We start from the raw sequence: 19,330 nt of genomic DNA, 5'->3' as shown, positions 1-19,330 counted from the left end.
TCTCCTCTAATGTTTTACTGTTAAATAATATGTAAGGAATTCGAAATGATCACAAATGGCTTAGAAATGTAGATGAGCAATGCTGATGCAACACAGATGTAACAGGACAAGACAGTGAGGACCAGCCTGACGCTCCCAGACCTAAGAGAAGTCCTGAGACCCGAGATGATGAACAGGATTGAGCCAATCACGAGACAGCTCTGGAAACACCCCTGTTCGCTGAGGGTGTGGGAGCAGCCACCCTGAAACCACAGGCTTCACACAACAGCCAAGCCACACAGAAAGCCTGGAGCGTGGACAGGGCTCCCTCTGGGGTGGTGGTGGCCGACCCCGCTCTTCCCGATGGTGAAAGTGGCCCAGAGAGACGCATGCAAAAATCAGCCCCTGGGATGACAGTCACCTTTAAAAAATGGGGGGGAGGCAGTGGGGGGAGTTGGGAGTTGAAGGAGAGTGTGGAATGGATAAAAATAATATGCTATGAAAATATTTAATTACCCTGCCCCAGAAATCCTTACATTATATATTATTTTGAAATGGAGGGTTTTTTTGTTTTAAATTACAGCATGCTATTAGTCAAACTCCTTTCTATTTTAAAAGCCTTTAATTTACTATGGCCAAATATCTTTATTTTGTACATGGCATTGTCAGTTTGGTTGATTATAATATGATTTAATTAGCACTATATTTCTCTATTGCCTTTCCAAATAGATTAAAATCTTGGAGCAGTAGTCATGGCTTGTACTTCTTTCATATTCTACACAACAGCTATCATTTTGCTGTAACTATGATAGGTATTCAATAAATACTTACTAAATATAGACAATATTACCAGACCACTATTGATAGCCAGGGATTCCATTTCTAACCTGGTCATTATCTCATGAACACTTGTTATGGGTATTAAGTTCAACTGAGCACAGATGAGTGTAAACAGACTGTGCAAGCCCATTACCCACCCCAGTTTGAAAAACATCAACCTGTAACACAGCAGAAGACCAGAGAACATGAGTCTGTCAGTGCACGTGTGTGTGTGTGTGTGTGTGTGTGTGTGTGTGCGTGCATGCATGTGTACAAATAAATGTTGATTCTTTTCCATAGGTTTTTTGTTTGGAAGAGAAACAGGGAAAGGACAGCCTCTCCAAGGCAAAGCATAAAGTTTGTAAGAGGTAACTTCAGGTTTTCACTCAAAGTGAACTCAGTTCTTCCTTTACATACAATTTTAATAGTCTGTCAAATGTTTACATTTTACAAAATATATAAAAGTGTTATTTTTTTAAAATAAAATCCAACAACATCTGTCATCTCTTGCAAGAACTGGAATATGTTTGGGGCCAGAGGTGGAATACAAACAGTGTTCTCTTGGGTTAGATTTTTATTGTTTTTAAGTAAAAACCAAACAGGCGAATGGGCATCAGACACACACATGTCAACACAAAGCTCAGGAACCCTGAGTCTGGAGGGAGGGGAGACGTGTGAGCACGCTGGCAGCCTGCCCCAGACCAGGAGAACCGAGCGGCCCGCAGCCCTCCTGCCGGACGTCTGCTCAGCAGCCGCAGCCTCCCACATGCGGGACCCAGGCCACTCGGACGCACTGACCCGCCACGGTAACTCACCCAGCACAAGGTCTCGGGGGCCTGCGCTTAGATTTATGGTATCTATTATTGGGTTGTAGATCAACCTAGATATTACATGTCAGTGTAAACACCTTTTCACACTCTTCACCATATAACTTGTCATTTTTAATCTCCTACACTGATGTTAAACATCTCCTTACCATCAAACTGTAAATACAGCATGGACCGTATTTTCTATGTGACTAAAAAGAATGATTGAAGAGCTGATTGAAGAAAATATTCCTTGATTTATTTCACCTTAGGTTCCCCAGCAATATGCTATGATTTATGCCCCCGTGCAGGCTGTCTGATTAGTTCACTCTGGGCTAAAAAGGCAGACCATCTAAAAGCATTAAAATCACAACAAGAATGTGATCCGCTCGGTAAGCACAATAGTGACATCTTGTGTCTAGGAGCACAGGAGTTACCAGCAGCCCTGCCGCTCCCAGTTAAAACCCGGGCCTGGTGAATCAGCAACAGGCCCGTGCTGCGCAAGCCAAGCACGGACTGCTCCAAAGTCCGGCAAGCCCCTGGGCCTGCGAACAAACCACAGCGGTAACTCTTCTCTTAGCATACTCAGCAGGCAAACGGGGGTTCTTACAGCCTTCTTCATCATTGAGGAAAGTCTGGATGCAAGAGAATGAGCATCAGACGAAAAGCTGAGAGGCTGGCGCTCCTGGCCCAGCTCTGTTACTGACTCATCGTGCTAGTCCCTCGTCTGAAGTCAACCACACGAACAGTTTCGTGTCCATGGCTCTCACATTATGTTTATTACAAACGCTGTCAAAAGAACACAGAAAGCACACATCATTGTTACATATAACGCTTGGTATCCCTGGATTCAGACAGAGACTCCAGCCCTCCTCCACCACTGGCGACCGTCAGTTACCTACAGGCGCCACGACGCTGCGTAAGGAGTACCCACGAGCTTCGGGAGCGCAGCACAGGCAGGCAGCTGTCTCGCACGTCTGAAGGTCAGTGAGGGGTCAGCTGATGCAGGCTGAGTCCAGCTGAGCGGCTCAGCTCCTCCGGGGAACAGAGGCCTCCTGCACCATCCCCCCAAGCAAGGATACCTCAGGGTAGGGGCCAAGCACACGGGTCTCCAAGTGCAGGTGCTCACCGCGCCACTGCAGCTGCCACACGTCTGAACCCGCAGCTGAGGGGCAGGGAGGCAAACCTCCATCAGTGGGAGTCTGCAGAGTCATGTGACGAGCCCCATCACTTCCCTCTCTGGACAGAGAAGTGAAGACACGGGCGGAAACACCAGCATCACGCCAACGCGTGCCAGGAAAAGTGAATCAAAGACAGGGATTTCAGTCCATGCTGCTGATTTTCCTGACAGCCAGTGCTCCCACCCAGATGCTGGAACCCACTCACTTAACTTACTAAGTACCTGTCGCAAACACCTCTGAACAAGACGGGGTGGGAGGCCAGGATCACGGACCTGGTGCAACAACCCCTCAGCACCCTGAACTCAGGTCCACATACACTCACTGCCCAGGCAACATGGGCACCTGTGTGGCGCGTGAACACCACTTCTCACTACACAGGATCCTAGAAAACACGCAGAGCGTCAATGTGAGTTTCGTGCAACTGCGCTTCTGAAACACATACTCAAAACGGAAATGAACAGCAAAGCGGATTTGTAATCTGAATCAAAAAGTGAAGAATTTCCTTTTTATAAAGAACTTAGGAATAAGGACATACATGTGAGAGATTTGGGAAGAGTTTAGTCAATGGCCTGGATGTAAGATGGTTTTCAGTTTGCTGGGACTGAAGGAGCCTTTTCTCTCCCACTGCTGTGGCATTTTATCCAAGCATATCTTCGTGAACTAGATGCTCACTTATTCCGAATCCAACACATTTCACAAGTGGATTTGTGACTTGAGAGTCCCTTGGACTGCAAGGAGATCCAACCAGTCCATTCTGAAGGAGATGAGCCCTGGGATTTCTTTGGAAGGAATGATGCTAAAGCTGAACCTCTAGCACTTGGGCTACCTCATGCAGAGTTGACTCATTGGAAAAGACCCTGATGCTGGGAGGGATTGGGGGCAGGAGGAGAAGGGGACGACAGAGGATGAGAGGGCTGGATGGCATCACTGACTCGATGGACGTGAGTCTGAGTGAACTCTGGGAGTCGGTGAGGGACAGGGAGGCCTGGCGTGCTCGATTCATGGGGTCGCAAAGAGTCGGACACGACTGAGCGACTGAACTGAACTAGTGTCAGAGTATAGGCCTGAGAAAACGCATTATTGGGGCCTACAAACAGTTTAAAACATTTCAGTGTCAGCTGAAGAGGAACAAATAAAACACACACTGTCCCCGGGAAGGGGGCTGAGAACGGCAGTGCTGACCTGTAGTTAACCGGACGGATGGGGGTGGGAGGCGTGGAGCGAGGGCACCACTGTGACCCCGGGCACGTGCCCCGGCTGTAACTGCCACCCGCGCGCAGCAAGGAGCAGTTACAGACGACACGGGGCGGGGCCGCTGGGGAGGGACGCCGTTACCCAGCGGGGCGGGCTGGCTGCAGAGCCCCAGAGCTCCTCGTGGAGGCACACACTCAGGTAGCCTTCAGTTTACATTCAGGGCCCTCACAACAGTGTCTGAGTGTCCCTTATCTCAGTCTTTAAACCTCCCTCTGTGTTTACAATGCTTCCAAACAAAACTTGAAAACAGTAAACAGATATCCAGTGGAGGACTTGTGAGAGTCAGCTTTCCAGGAGCCCTCTCAGCGCTGACAACTAACACCACGGATAAGATCTATCAACCGGGAAAACAGACAGGCTCCAGCTCAAAACCGGCTGCATGGCTTTATGAACCAGCACGACACACGGACGCAGAGCTGAGAGGAAGCCACGGGCTCCCTGGGAGCTGGGTTCAGGACGGTCCGGCCAGCTGACTGTCGGCATCCCTAAGATACCACGGTAGCAAGGGCCGCACAGGGCGAGGTGGGCACAGAGCTCATGACTCACGCAACAAGGTCTACAGAACGCTGATGATGATGCTGGAGGCCAGCGACCCCATCCCTCCTTTTGATCATAAACGCAAAAATTCCAAATAAAATAGTAGCCCATCAGCAGCGTATAAAGATAAGCTCTCGTGGCAGAGTAGGATTTAGCTTTAAGAATTTAAAATGACTCAGCATCAAAATATCTAATCAGGGCATCTACCAATTAACCCAACAGATTAGGGAAGAAAAGCCATGGAGTCACCTCAACGGATTCAGAAAAACCATTTTATAAGTTAACAATCATTCATGCGTTTAAACCATGTAGAAATAGAAAGGAACTTCCTTAACTTGACACTCCCCCGCCCCAGAAAAAGACAAAACCTAAGGTCGGCTTCCCTCCCAACTATGATGAGAGAGCTTACAGCAAACCAGTGTTCTCACCAAGAACACACACAAAATCTGGGGAAAACAAAATCCTGTTTGGAAGTGCCAAACAGGCGCTGGAGCGCCTCTGAGGGAACCAGGACTTAGGGGACAAGACCGTGGGGCAGGGAGATCACAGCAGAGCTGAGCTGACATCGGCAGCTTCTCCCACCAAGGCGCCGGCTGGTCCCAGTACCAGCAAGGTTCTGGACCTAAACAAAGAGCCCGTGCAAGGCCACAGCTAAGAGTCAGAGACACCTACCAAGGTGGCGACTGTCTTAAAAGGATGGAGCGATTGAAGCTGGAGGCGCGAGGGGCCAGGACCCCGGTGAGAGGGCAAGGGTGAAACTGGCCCCACAGCATGCCAGTCTCTCCCTCCAGAGGCCTGCTGGTGTGAGACCATGAGGGCAGGTAGCATGCAGCCAGAAAGAGACCCCAGGACACAGTGAGCAAAGTGCAGCCAAATGCAAAGAAATCAGGACTGGAGGCGGGGTCGGGCGGGAGGGCGTACCCCGGTGACCAATGTGGGGAGAGGGGCAGACGAGAGCCTCCCAGCCCAGCCTCACGGCAGCTCAGCCCACCAATGGATAAAGGCCGTCACACACCCTTCCAGCACAAGCAGTGTAAACCCTGCCTTGGACAAGAGGACATCACAGATTTTACAGCCGTTCATACACAACGTTCAGGAAAACAGTGACTCACACATTAAGAGACAGAGCCATCTGACCCCAGATCAAGGAAAAACACGCCAACAGAAAGTGACCCACATGTGATGGAAATACTGAAATCATCAGATAAGGAACTTACAAGGGTCACGAATATGCTCAGGGAAATGATGGAGAAGATGATGAATAAAGGATAATCTCATCAGAGAACTGACGTTTGTTAAAAAGGACCGAATGGAAATATTAGAACTGAAAAATACAGTAACTGAAATTAGGAACTCCAAAGATGGGTTCAGAGGGAGATGGCATTTAATAGAAGGAAAGATTCATGGACCAGAAGCAGGATGAAAAGAAAGTCTCCCAACCAGAGCATAGCAAGAAAAAAGAGCGAGAGGAGATCCACATTACGTTAATATCTACATTTCTTCTTGGAATTGGAGTTCCAAGAAGAAATGGGAGTCACTGCGGGCAACAGACAGCTGGAAGAGATAAGGACTCAAAATTCCCTACAACCAGTGGAAGGTATCACCAAGCCACAGAGTGGAGAAGCCGAGCGCCTCCCAAGCAGGACGGATGGGGTGGGGGTCCCCAGGGAGCCCTGCGCTCACTGGAGAGTCTGAAGCACGACAGAAGAGGGCAAATGAGTCGCAGCCCAAAAGAAGACTTCTGCAACCTGCAAAACCCACAGAAGATCAAAAACCACATTCCTGTTCTCAAAGGCTGACCATGCAGTTTTTAAAAGACAAGCAGATCACTCACCTTCCAAACCCTGGCACAGCAGCCAGTCCCTCGCTGAGCGCTGGGCGCAGAGAGGAAGCAGCAGCTCTCGCCCAGACAGCTCTCCCGAGAGCCACAGGCCCCGCGGCCACAGTCTGCCTCCTGGGCACCAGGCCATCGAGAGCAGCGCTGTGTCTCCCACGACCTAGCAAGGGCACCACACTCACAGCCTGCAAAGTCTGCTCTTCACACCTGACCACTTAGTCCGTGCACGTATTTGGGTTTTTTGTTTTTTGTTTTTGCAGCAGAAACCCACCTAGAGGTTCACACTTCTAATGAGAGTCTGGCCAAGGAGACCCAAAATGCAGTGGGATAAGTAAGATGGGAGCTTATTTTTCTCTCATTTCACAACCCAGACAGTCACTGGGTGGAAGACTATGGCATGACGTCACCCAAGGGCCCTGGCTGGCCAGCCAGCTCTGCAGGATGCACTGCAGACAGTCTCTGCACCCAGGACTGCGGCTGTCTTGGCAGGACGGCAGAGACAGTCCGGGCAGGGGACGCTCTTACTTCTGCAACCTTCGCCACCCAGACCTGGTCAGTCACACCCAGCTACCCAAGGTCTCAAAAGCGCAGCTTGAGTTTTCCAACCTCTCCAGAATAAGGAGGGTGAGGACAGGCTGCCAGCTGACCCAGAGCACCTCAGGGCCGGTTCCTGAACCCGCAGAGCACACCCCTTCCCAAGGAGGCAGGTGCCCGAGGAGAGCAGCGCTGGGCCAGTCCCACCAGGGTATCAGCCCCTCCAGACTTGGGGCCACAGCCTGGCTCCTCTGCTGTTCTCACCTCTCCTTCCACCAGGACAAACCGGTTTCAGGAACTTTGTGGGCTCTTAATCTGAACTTCACAGGTGGCTCAATGAGTAAAGAATCCACCTGCAGCACAGAAGATCAGGAGACGTGGGTTCCATCCCTGGGTCAGGAAGATCCCCTCAAGGAGGAAATGGCAATCCATTCCAGCATTCTTGCCTGGAGAATCCCATGGACAGAGGAGCCTGGCAGGCTACAGTCCATGGGGTCACAAAGAGCTGGACAGAACTTAGCAACTAAGAAACAAAAACAAGCTTTCAGTGGCCAAAAAAAAATTTTAAACAAAATAAAAATGGCTCTATGTACAGAAATAGTTGTACACCACCACAGAATCCATAAAAACGATGAGAGAGAACTCTACCAATGGACCTGGAGGGATTACTGGGTTTATTATTTGATTATCTATCATGCATTTATGAGTATATTTTTTATATATATTTATATATTTTATGTATAAGTATTTTTAAAAATCAAGATACAGGGAAATATAATATGAATTGATATAAAACAATGAACAGAAAAGCACATATGCCAAAATATGTGCTAATTATTATTAAGTAGCATGGAGAGTGTTATGAAATTATACACATCGTGTTTTTAATAATATTGTCGTAGGAGGACCCAGAGAGGACTCCAGAAGGATACGGACGTGAGAAATGACAGAAGTAACTGAACTCTGCACGAAACAGTTCCACTCAGTTAAAATCACAGGCGCCTGACTCCCGAGTGCTGAGGTCTGCTGTCACTGAGCAGAGCACATGCAGGTGAGCTTGCGTTTCCTCTGACCGTTTTACAACCTGGATGCCTTATAAAGTCATACTGTGACATAATCTCCATCTTTGGCTGCAAAGAATACAATCAGTCTGATTTTGGTGTTGACCATCTGGTGATGTCCACGTGTAGAGTCTTCTCTTGTGTTGTTGGAAGAGGGTGTTTGTTATGACCAGTGCATTCCTCTTGGCCGCCGCTCCTGACCTGGGACGTGGGGTCCTCCTCTCAGCCACTCCTGCGCCACGCACCACTTCAGCAATACGTGAACCATGAGCTTCCAGATGTTCAAGCTGGTTTTAGAAAAGGCAGGGGAACCAGAGATCAAACTGCCAACATCCGCTGGATCATCGAAAAAGCAAGACAGTTCCAGAAAAACATCTAATTCTGCTTTATCGACTATGCCAAAGCCTTTGACTGTGTGGATCACAATAAACTGTGAAAAATTCTGAAAGAGATGGGAATACCAGACCACCTGACCTGCCTCTTGAGAAACCTTTATCCAGGTCAGGAAGCAACAGTTAGAACTGGACATGGAACAACAGACTGGTTCCAAATAGGAAAAGGAGTACGTCAAGGCTGTATATTGTCACCCTGCTTATTTAACTTATATGCAGAGTACATCATGAGAAACGCTGGGCTGGAGGAAGCAGAAGCTGGAATCAAGATTGCCAGGAGAAATATCAATAACCTCAGATATGCAGATGACACCACCCTTATGGCAGAAAGTGAAGAAGAACTAAAGAGCCTCTTGAGGAAAGTGAAAGTGGAGAGTGAAAAAGTTGGCTTAAAACTCAACATTCAGAAAACTAAGATCATGGCATCTGGTCCCATCACTTCATGGGAAATAGATGGGGAAACAGTGGAAACAGTGACAGACTTTATTTTAGGGGGCTCCAAAATCACTACAGATGGTGACTGCAGCCATGAAATTAACGGATGCTTACTCCTTGGAAGGCAAGCTATGATCAACTTAGACAGCATATTAAAAAGCAGAGACATTACTTTGTCAACAAAGGTCCGTCTAGTCAATGCTATGGTTTTTCTAGTGGTTATGTATGGATGTGAGAGTTGGACTATAAAGAAAGCTAAGCACCGAAGAATGGATGCTTTTGAACTGTGGTGTTGGAGAAGACTCTTGAGAGTCCCCTGGACTGCAAGGAGATCCAACGAGTCCATTCTAAAGATCAGTCCTGGGTGTTCATTGGAAGGACTGATGTTAAAGATGAAACTCCAATACTTTGGCCACCTGATGAGAAGAGCTGACTCATTTGAAAAGACCCTGACGCTGGGAAAGATTGAAGGCAGAAGGAGAAGGGGACGACAGAGGATGAGATGGTTGGATGGCATCACCGACTCAATGGACATGTGTTTGGGTAAACTCCGGGAGTTGGTGATGGACAGGGAGGCCTGGCGTGCTGTGGTTCATGGGGTCACGAAGAGTCAAACATGACTGAGCGACTGAACTGAACTGAACTGAATGACGTATTCAGAAAGTAAATTACTTTGGATGATCAATGGGTATGAATCAAATAAAACCTAAAGGAAACAGAAGGAAGAACGTAATAAAGGCAAGAACTGAAATAAAACTAATACCTGAGTAACAATTAGAGAAAAACCAATTTGCTTTTTGAATTACAAGTAAAAGTAATACACTGTAGGAAGAAATAGAAGAAACACAAATTTCCCATATCAGGAATAAAAAAAAGGAGACGCTGGAAGAAATCTTACAGATTACAAAAAGATGAGAGGGAAATATGAGGAACTACCGTATGACAACAATTTAACAATTCCAGCAGAAACGAATTTCAAGGAGCACACAAATAATAACCAACTCAAGAAATTTAAAAATGTAGAAAGATGCAAAAAAAGAAACTGATTTTGTAATTTAAAACCTTCCTATAAAAATTTTATTTTATAAAATAATGCCTAAGGTGGGAAAGAATTTGAAGAAATAGGCATTCTTGTGTTGTTGGAAGAAACGAAAATTAACACAAGCTCTCTGGGGGGAAATTCAACAACATACATCAATTTTTTTTAACATGTACACCTTCTCACTCGGATGAAGAGCAGGGATGTTCTGCAAAGCCTTCCGTCTACTAACCCCAGCAGTGGACGAGCAAGAGCATTTGAGATTATCCATCATCAGGCTGTTCATATTTGCAAAAACAGAAACTGGAAACAAACTGATAAGCTATACAATTAAATTAACTAATATGAAAACAATGTAGTTAAATTAGTGTAAACCCATTACATTCTGACAATGAAATGAAATTTCTATGGTGGTGGTGATTACCTGTATTTACTGAATTCAAAATATGTTCAAAAGATATATTTGAAAGGTTATAAAGTAACATACCTGGTAAAAAATAAGTTGTGGTTTCCTTGACAGCACCTCTGTATATTTTCATGGTCAAAAATTAATCTGGAAGGGTTTTTTAACCAAGATGCTAATTATGATTATTAACAGATAGTAAGATCTGAGTGATTTTTCTTTTCTCATCTGAAGTTGTCTCTGTTGAGTATTTTGATACTGATCATACATTAATTTTTAATCTAGGGTTCAGTTCTAGATTTAAAGATACACTTGAGTCCTTGCCTTTCCAGCATCAACCCCTTATAAAATCAGAGCCGTAAAGCCAGTTAAATTGAGCAGAAGGACCACCGCCCGTTCCCATGCATCCTTCTGTGACCACACTGATACAACAGCTGGGGACTCGGGCGCCGAGAACACCGGCTTCCCTCTCACGCTGATCTCACCCAGGCCGGCCCGCTGCCTGACGCACGAGCCGTGGTATCAGAGCTGGTGAGGACACGTCCCCCGGCGGGCAGGTGTTCAGGCAATGACAACGCGCAAGTCCACCGATGGAAGGAGGGGGAGAGGAAGAGGAGAAGGCAAGAAGGGAGGGAGAAAGGGAGGGCGGGAAGGAGGGAATTCTAAAGAGCACAGAAGGAAACAAAACCTTGGCGTGATGGTTATCTCATGAAAGCACTCAAATTCTTCACAGCCTGTTCCCTGGATGATCAAAGTCCTGCCTGTGATCACTAAACTTGGGGATAAAGTTAAGCAGGTGCCCAGCGGGACATGACGTCTCCTGGGTCATGTGACTTTTCCTCCTTGCAGAAGAGCCAAAAGTGACAGCATCCGTGTCTAGGATCCATCCAGGAGCCGCGGGAAATGTAAGCAGGCGGGTGTGGAGGCAGCGTGACGGGGTGCGAGGCCTGTGTTCAAGCACCAGTTTTATCATTTTTCATCTTGGGAGCTTAGATAAAATAAAGTACTCCCGAAAATAATAAAGGCTGTCGTTCCTCCGACTGGACCTAAAGGGCCGTAAAGGCCAAGTGTCGCCTGTAGGGTCGAAGCCACGGGTGGTTGCGTGGGTCCGGAGAGGGCTGCCTTACTGGGTGGTGTGGAGGGTCCCAGTGGGCAGGGGGCTGCATCCTGCAGGGAGATGAAAGCTGGCCAGGTGGGCCTTGCCCGGCTCCTGGACACAGCCAGCGTGCTGCCTGTCAGGAACTGTAACCCGCTGAAAATGAAGACCCAGCAGCAGACACACTGCTGCTGTTTAGTCGCTCGGTCTTGTCCAATTCTCTACAACCTCGTGGACAGCCCCCCAGGCTCCTCTGCCCATGGGGTTCTCCAGGCAAGAATACCAGAATGGGTTGCCATGCCCTTCTCCAGGGGATCTTCCCAACCTGGGGGTGGAGCCCAGGTCTCCCGCACTAGCAGGTGGGTTCTTTATTCTTTATTCCAGGAAGTCCAGCACCCGTCGTGAGCTGGACCAGCTGCAGAGCCGCATGTCTGGGAAGGTGGGGAGGGGACTGAGCGCCACGCCTGCCCTGAAACCCAGAGCCCACCTCACAAGCTCACTCAGCTCTGAGACCTGTGGCCTCGCTACCCCTTTGTTCCAGCCGACTCAACCCCACCCCAGGCCACTGGGAGCCACTCTGCAGGGTCTCTACCGTGGGTGGCCCCAACTCTTCCATACAGCGCTTTCCATCTCCCCGGACAGCAGGCTCCCAGAGACGGAGCGCCTATCATCTGTTAGGTCCCTGGGGTTCACCACCGACGAAGCACACGCTCCGTCCACACTCATGCACACCGCTCGAAAAGCCAGGGTAACGCGCATATGTGTGTGCTCAGTCGCATCTGACTCTGCACTTCCATGGACTGCAGTCCCGCCAGGCTCCTCTGTCCATGGGACTCTCCAGGCAAGAATACTGGAGTGGGTTGCCATTGCCTCCTCCAGGGGATCTTCCTGCCCCAGGGATCGAACCCACGTCTCCTGCATTGGCAGGCAGATTCTTTACCATCTGAGCCTTCAGGGAAGCCCAACCCGGGTAACATTTACTGCTGTTTCACAGGAAATTACCATGGAGTGACACTCCAGGTCTCTTCCTCCAGCACCAGGAACTTGGGTGTTGGGGGGGAGGTGCTCAGGAAGTTAAGAGTTGCAGCAGGTAAGGGGCACCGGGTCCACCCCAGCCTCTCAAGGGACAGCTTTGCAGGGGGTGGGGGGGCTGGGGGGGCGGGGAGGGCAGATGTGTGGACATGAGAGCTGGGGCGGGCCTAAACCCAGGCCTGGTGGCCTCTCAGAGATGCCAGGCCAGGGGAGGGACAGAGGGGACCAGGGTGACTCGGCCAGAACAGGAGGAAGGTCCAAGGCCAGCTCTGAAGGTGACCCTGCCTGGGATTTATTCACGTGCAGAGGCACCTACATCTGAAATTGCCTGTAAAATCGAATTTTTTTTTTTCTGACAATTTTTGCTAAATTGGGTAAAGAAAGATATTAAATCCCATTTATGATATCATAAATTTTCCAAATCTGAAGAACTACTTTCCACTCTACAAGGAGAGTGCCAGGCCCAGTAACCCAGCTGTCCCCCTCACCTGCTCCTCACAGGCACTTTCTGGTGGGAGCATCTCATTTTATGATCCCATCTTTCTAAGTGATATCCTGAATGAAGGGGTAACTCAGATAATAAATCCACTCCAATTACTGTCCATTAGAAGACGGGAAAACATTAAGCCCAACCGAAGCTGGTGGGCTGCCCTTGCAGGGGAAAACTAGCCGAACGTGACCACAGGTAACACCCCTCTCCAGCTAGCACAAGGCCTTTCTTATGGAAAGGGCAGGTTCCATTCCAGCAGCGAGCTTTCTCACAAGCTTTCCCACGGCGCTGGCGGATGGAGAAACCGTGGCGGGAGGGAAGCGCAGCCGCTCGCCTGCTCTGGCCCCCTCTCCTGTCTTTCTTGGACCTTCTCTTCTCAGCTACCTTACAGCTTGGGAGAACCTCGCACACGTCCAGACAGAAGCAGACAGGTGACTGTTTGAGGGGCGGAGGGACTCCAACTTCAGATCTCCTGGAGACCCTGATGGCAGGGCCCAGGCCAGCATCCACCCTGGTCCTGCCCCTCCAGCCTGCAGTGGCCGGAGCACATCAAACAAACACATCTGCACCCAAGCGCACCTGGACAGGTGAGGGCCGCAGAGAAAGGGGGCTGGCTCAAAGGTCAAGGAAACGCCTCTAGAATGTGTCTACCCCAGTGGCTGTCCCTCACACTCCCCATGCTTTGGATGAAGGCTTTATGCTGACATCTGTTATGAGACGGAGAGATTTACCGGTCATCTCACAGTGACCATGAGCGTGTACTACCTCAGTCATCTACGACCATGACGGTGCAGGCCCCGGGCAGGGACTCTGCCCAGCCCCGCCTCCTGTGGAGTCCTGACCCCCTCTCACTCCACAGGGGTGAGCAGCTACATAACCACGATCTTGTTATTCACATTCACAACCATCGTGGGAGACTCAGCAGGAACTCAGTCATTCCAAGAGGCTCTCAGAATGACTGATCAGAACCAGGAAGAAGGAACTAGCCAGGCTGGTCCAAACATACTCGTCTGTCCCAGAGAATGGGGTGCTCATGCCCCCCAAGTTCACGGAGCATCTTCATGCCCAGCGCTCTCTCCTCCCGGGACGGGGCCGCCGTCGGGGTGCCTGCCTCCAGTGGGCTCCAGGAGCCTCACAGGTGACACTGATTCATGTCACTGCCGTGGACAGCAGTGGGAGCAGGAAGTACAGGTGGGTTTAAGAATGACTGGGGCAAAACAACATCCAAGCCACGAACAGCTCATGGAAGCCAGGACACATGTAACCTTTAAAGATGCTGATTTAAGGACTGATCCTGAACCCATTCCTCCAGGCAGGATTTAACTGGGAAGCACAGCGGAAGAGAAAACTCAGCAGACAGTGGGAACGGCAGGAACAGGACCCTGCAGACAGGCATGAGACACTCGTGGGGGGCAGGCCGGCCCCGCTACTGGGGAGAGACGGTGACTGCCCTCTCGGCTGGGGCGCCCGTCCCCCGGAGCCAGCGTCCAGGCCGCCTCTCCTGGAAGGCCACGGGACCAGCACTGGACTTGAGGGCCATCCCTTGACAGCAGGGGCTCTGCTCAGGTAGCCTCAGCCCGTCGCGCGGCGCGGGCAGCCCCAAACGCCACTCACCCTCCCCACTCAGACACTGCGGTTTGGTGCCTTTCTAATTTGGAAACTTTCTCTGATTTTAAGACACTCTTAAGGATATGAATCATTGTCACTTCTGATAAAACTGTTTCTTCTGACTTTTTTAAATTAAAAACTTTTATTTAAAAAAACAATCACCTCTTCAGAAAGACCTTCCCTGAGTGGCCAGCTTGAGGAGGCCCTGGTCACCCTCAGTTACATGTTCTCCTGACTGCACTTGTCACTGCAAACAAATGTAAACACATATTCGTCTGTATTCTCTTGGGACTCGAGCGTGCTGAGGGAAGAAAGGAAGGGATGGGTTTCAAGACACCGGACCCCAAAACCTGGCACCTTGGCATCCTGACAGTTTCAAGCTGGAGGAGTCAGAACGTGCCAGAAGCAGGAAGGTTAACCTGACCTCCCCCGTCCCCCAGGTGGACTCCCAGGCTTTGCCTTCACCACCTCCGTCACCTCCTCAGCAAGAGACCCAGCATTTAACTGAGAAAAGAAACCTCGGCGTCACAGCCAACCCACCACCCTGGATTCAGCCTTCAGCTCCAGGGTCCACTGTTCTGATGCGGAAGAAGGGAAATCAGTCTGGAAACCAGCACTCAGGAAAAGACTGCTGTAGAACACGGGCTCCCAGGGTGTGGGAACTTCATCTTCACCGACCCCATCCCTGGCACACAGATAGAGCTATGTCAACATCATCATGGAAAAGGCAGTGGCAGCCCACTCCAGTACTCTTGCCTGGCAAATCCCATGGACTGAGGAGCCTGGTGGGCTGCAGTCCATGGGGTCGCTAAGAGTCGGACACGACTGAGCGACTTCACTTTCACTTTTCACTTTCATGCATTGGAGAAGGAAATGGCAACCCACTCCGGTGTTCTTGCCTGGAGAATCCCAGGGACAGCAGAGCCTGGTGGGCTGCCGTATATGGGGCTGCACAGAGTCAGACACGACTGAAGCGACTTAGCAGCAACATCATCATTATTGAAGGATTCAGCTATTTTCATTGCAGCACATCAAAACACTCACTGACACTCTGGCTCACTCAAATCAAGCTGCCACACTCCGAGGATATCCGGTACGCAGGGCACACTTCTCTCTCTGAGCATCTCCTGTGTGGGGGGCACACCTCTCTCTCTCTGAGCATCTCCTGTGTGGAGCACACTTCTCTCTCTGAGCATCTCCTGTGTGGGGGGCACACTTCTCTCTCTGAGCATCTCCTGTGTGCCAGGGCACACTTCCCCTTCCTAATATCCCTGTTTGCAGGGGCACACTTATCCTACTGTAATCCCTGCAAGAACATTCAGAGGCACAGATTAGCAGGAGGAACAAAGGAGATTAAGTGATTTGCCCAAGTTCAGAAAGCTGGTAAAGGACAGAGACGATTTTCTGATTTCAGTTAAAAGCTAAAAATGAATGACCCTTCCTGGTTAAGTCTCAGTTAACCCGCCCTTTCACTGACACATGGTGTCTCGTTCCCAGAACTGACGACCTCAAGGAGACCAAAAGAACCAAAGTCAGCTGGAAACACACCTCTGGAGCTGGGCCGTGAACACAGTGACTTGCATCTCCAGCCTAAGATCCGTTTGCTAGGCTGGCTCGCTGTTCCTGGGATGAGGAAGCATCCATGTCCCATCTTGCCCAGATGGGTCAAGGACAACACAGAGACAGAAGGGGTTTCAGCCCATGACACGACATGGCAGTCGGTAAACACGGTTGCCTAAAAATTTTCCTTACGACGACCCTTCTGGAGCATATGTGGTTCCACGGGCAGTGGAAACAAGAGCTCAGAAAGAATCGGACATGACGCTGACACTGAGTGTTGCTCCTCGAGCCTGCTAATGCACGATGTGACGCCTCCCCCAGCCCGTTCGAGCGCCGGCCAGCAGGGGCCTGGCAGGTTCTGCGGTTCCATCAGCTCTGTGCTCGGCCTCCTACCCAGAGGCGTCCCTCTGCTCCTTCTCCTCCATCCTTCTCCACCTCTGGCCACAGCATCCCGGCCGACGGTATTAACTGACCAGCCGGCTCTGAGGCTGAAGCAGATAAACACGTGTTGTGTGTGGTAGACTAGATCTTAGTCAGCTGATGTGGACTCGGGGAACAGCTTTGCTGGGAAACGTGGAGGACGCTTTACTCTGAGCCCTGGGTGGGATGGCTAACACGTCTGGGCTCCAGCTGTTCCTCAGGCGATGGTGGCCCAGAAGTGGGGGCGCATCAGCCCCCCTGTAGTCTGGGAACAGAAGCTTGGCAGGTGTGGCCTCAAGCGTGTCCCCAGGCTGCCCTGCGCCAACCGGGGTCCTGCACCCACACCCCCGGCCCCTCTGCACCAGGGACCCTGCGCCCCACGCCCAGCACCCCCTCACCCTCGACTCAGTCCTGCAAGGCGAGATCTCTCTGCTTCAGAAGCTCCCAGGCCAGACTGGCAGTGAACATCAGGATGAACGTACCACTGGCTGTTTGCTTAAGAACTTCTGATTTCCCAGCTTACACACTGGAAGCTGCACACACGCAGAAGGGTGTATATATTTTAAATTTACATAATGGAGGAAAGGAAACTTTATTTTGAAACATGAATTAAAATCTCAATTTGCTTTAAAGTGTATAAAACACATCTGGGTCCCACTTTTCATCTTATTGGCACATCTTGAAAATCAATTTAACTTTTTTTAACTTTTTATTTTGTTTTGGGGTACAGCCGATGAACAATGTTTGACAGTTTCAGGTGAGCAGCAGAAGGGCTCAGCCATACGTGTACCTGTATCCATTCTTCCCCAAAGCACCCCCTCTCCCATCTAGGCTGACACGTAACAGAAAGTCTGTTTAATTTTTAATTGCTCACTATTGACAAATAGAGACCAGAAGAATTTGTGCTGGGAAAGTCATAACTAGACTAATAGCTGTAGGGAGCAAAAACCTTGTAATTGAAGTAGAAAGTATGAATGAGGCCCACTGCAGTAGAAGTGGGCCTCCTCTCTGGAATTAATACAGCAGAGACCCATAAAAGATTAATCAAGACAAGCAATCAATAACTTCTCAAGTGCTAATAAGCACTGCCTTGTTCCGCAGCGTGTTAAGCAGTTTATCATGTTTAGCCGTACGAAGATTTATAGAAAATCCATAGTTAAAACCAAAGGATGAGGTAATGAAACACTTAGTAAATGAAGCCAAATTAAAATTGATGCCTCATACCACGCACTCCAAAGATTTGCAAAAATCAGTTTTGATTCCCCCTTCTTTTTTTAAGAATTAAAAATAGTCATGTCACTTCAGCTGTGCAGTTAGGGAAATAATTTTTTAAGTATAGCGTTACTGAAATGACTACATGCCTGTTTTGTGGTGGAGGGCAGGAAATGCCTTGGAAATTAATGAACTTTTTTTCTACTCTCTTTTTCATCCAAGGATCAACTTTTTCCTGGAAATTTTTTGAAAGTTCTGTAAAATATCTTTTAGGATCATTCAGGTCTCTACTCTCCATCAGCTGATGGATCAACAGGTCGTGTGAGCAGATGAGTTAATGGCTAACTAATAGTTCATAAATTGTAGGTCTGGACCACCAGGTTACATCACTGAACTCCGCTCTGTGGCAGGCTATTAATTAAAAGTGTCAATTGTATGTTTTGTAAATTAATCTCTGAAGCAATATTATAATCACAAGGATATACCTAATCAAATAGATGGGCCACCATAAGTGTTTTCTTAAATTTAGAAACATAAACTAACCATAAGTAATTACAAACATGTGGATGCCGGGCGGAGGGGGGTGTCGAGACTCCTTCAGTGTAAACAATTGGAAAGACCAGAAAATACAAACAAGGTATCTATGAAGCTGCTAGCTGAATCAAGGTTTAAAATGAAGACATATTAAAAACATGAAAAGTGCCAAACTTTATTAATTAAAAAAATCAAGTTTGCCCCATACCAAACTGGGAGCTTACAAAATAGAGAACGTAATAGATCCCTGAAGATGAAGAAGACATTTCCTGAAGAAAATCCTCATGTTTATGATGTCTTCTGGCCCATTGTGAATTTTTTAAATCAGAAACTCTGGGTGCATGATGGAGCAGGAAAGCCCCACTAGGATGGCTACCACAAGTAACCACTCCACACACACGCCCACACACACGCCCCCGCACACACACGCACACAAACACACGCCCACACACGCACCCGCACACACATGCACACACACACATGCACACACACGCACACACACACACACCAGCACACACGTACCAGCACACACGCCCACACACACGCCCACACACACGTACCCGCACACACATGCACACACACACACCAGCACACATGCCCACACACACGCCCACACGCACCCGCACACATGCAGCAGCACACATGCACCCACACACACGCACCCGCACACACGCACCAGCACACATGCCCACACACACGCCCACATGCACCCACACACACGCACCCGCACACACGCACCCACACACACGCACCCGCACACACGCACCCACACACACGCACCCGCACACATGCACCCACACACATGCACCCGCACACACGCCCACACCCTCGCTCTGCCCGGGCGCCTGCTGGGATTTACCGGAACCGCCTCTCTGCAAGCGTCCCTCCAAGTCAGTTGACTGGACGGCTGTCAGTAGTGTGGGTCTCTTTCCACTCCCAGTTCAGGGGAAGCTGGGCCCGGCCAGAAATCACTCAGCAGGCAACAGGAGGTGGAGAACAGAGGGGACGTTTCTACCACGGGAAGCTGCCTGAGAAACAGCCACCCATCACCAACATCAGCGACTGCGCCTTCGCCTCCACGGAACAGGAGACTCAGCCTGC

The 19,330-nt window shown here is 49.4% G+C and overlaps 1 long non-coding RNA gene across 8 annotated transcripts in view; it reads right to left on the bottom strand.

The window, feature by feature from the left end:
• Positions 1–19,330, bottom strand: part of LOC147373379 (uncharacterized) — a 212,402-nt gene that overhangs the window by 170,250 nt on the left and 22,822 nt on the right. For 2 of the 8 annotated variants that reach the window (XR_015161848.1, XR_015161854.1), the window contains exons 3-4: positions 2,503–2,659; positions 1,203–2,393 (exon numbers count right to left, since the gene is read on the bottom strand). The exons of 2 other annotated variants lie outside the window; for them this stretch is intronic. This is a non-coding gene — a long non-coding RNA (uncharacterized LOC147373379). Of the gene's footprint in view, positions 1–1,202; positions 2,394–2,502; positions 2,660–7,809; positions 8,296–19,330 lie in introns of those variants that run through there. 4 more of the 8 variants (XR_015161847.1, XR_015161855.1, XR_015161849.1 and 1 more) reach the window with 3 other exon arrangements.

The sequence above is a fragment of the Bos grunniens genome, chromosome 4 (genome assembly GCF_055505025.1).
Source record: "Bos grunniens cultivar Pamir isolate PY7600 chromosome 4, Bosgru_T2T1.0, whole genome shotgun sequence".
NCBI classification, from domain to species: Eukaryota; Metazoa; Chordata; class Mammalia; order Artiodactyla; family Bovidae; genus Bos; species Bos grunniens.
Note: the sequence above shows the minus strand (reverse complement) of the source record. Positions and strands in the feature narration are given on the sequence as shown.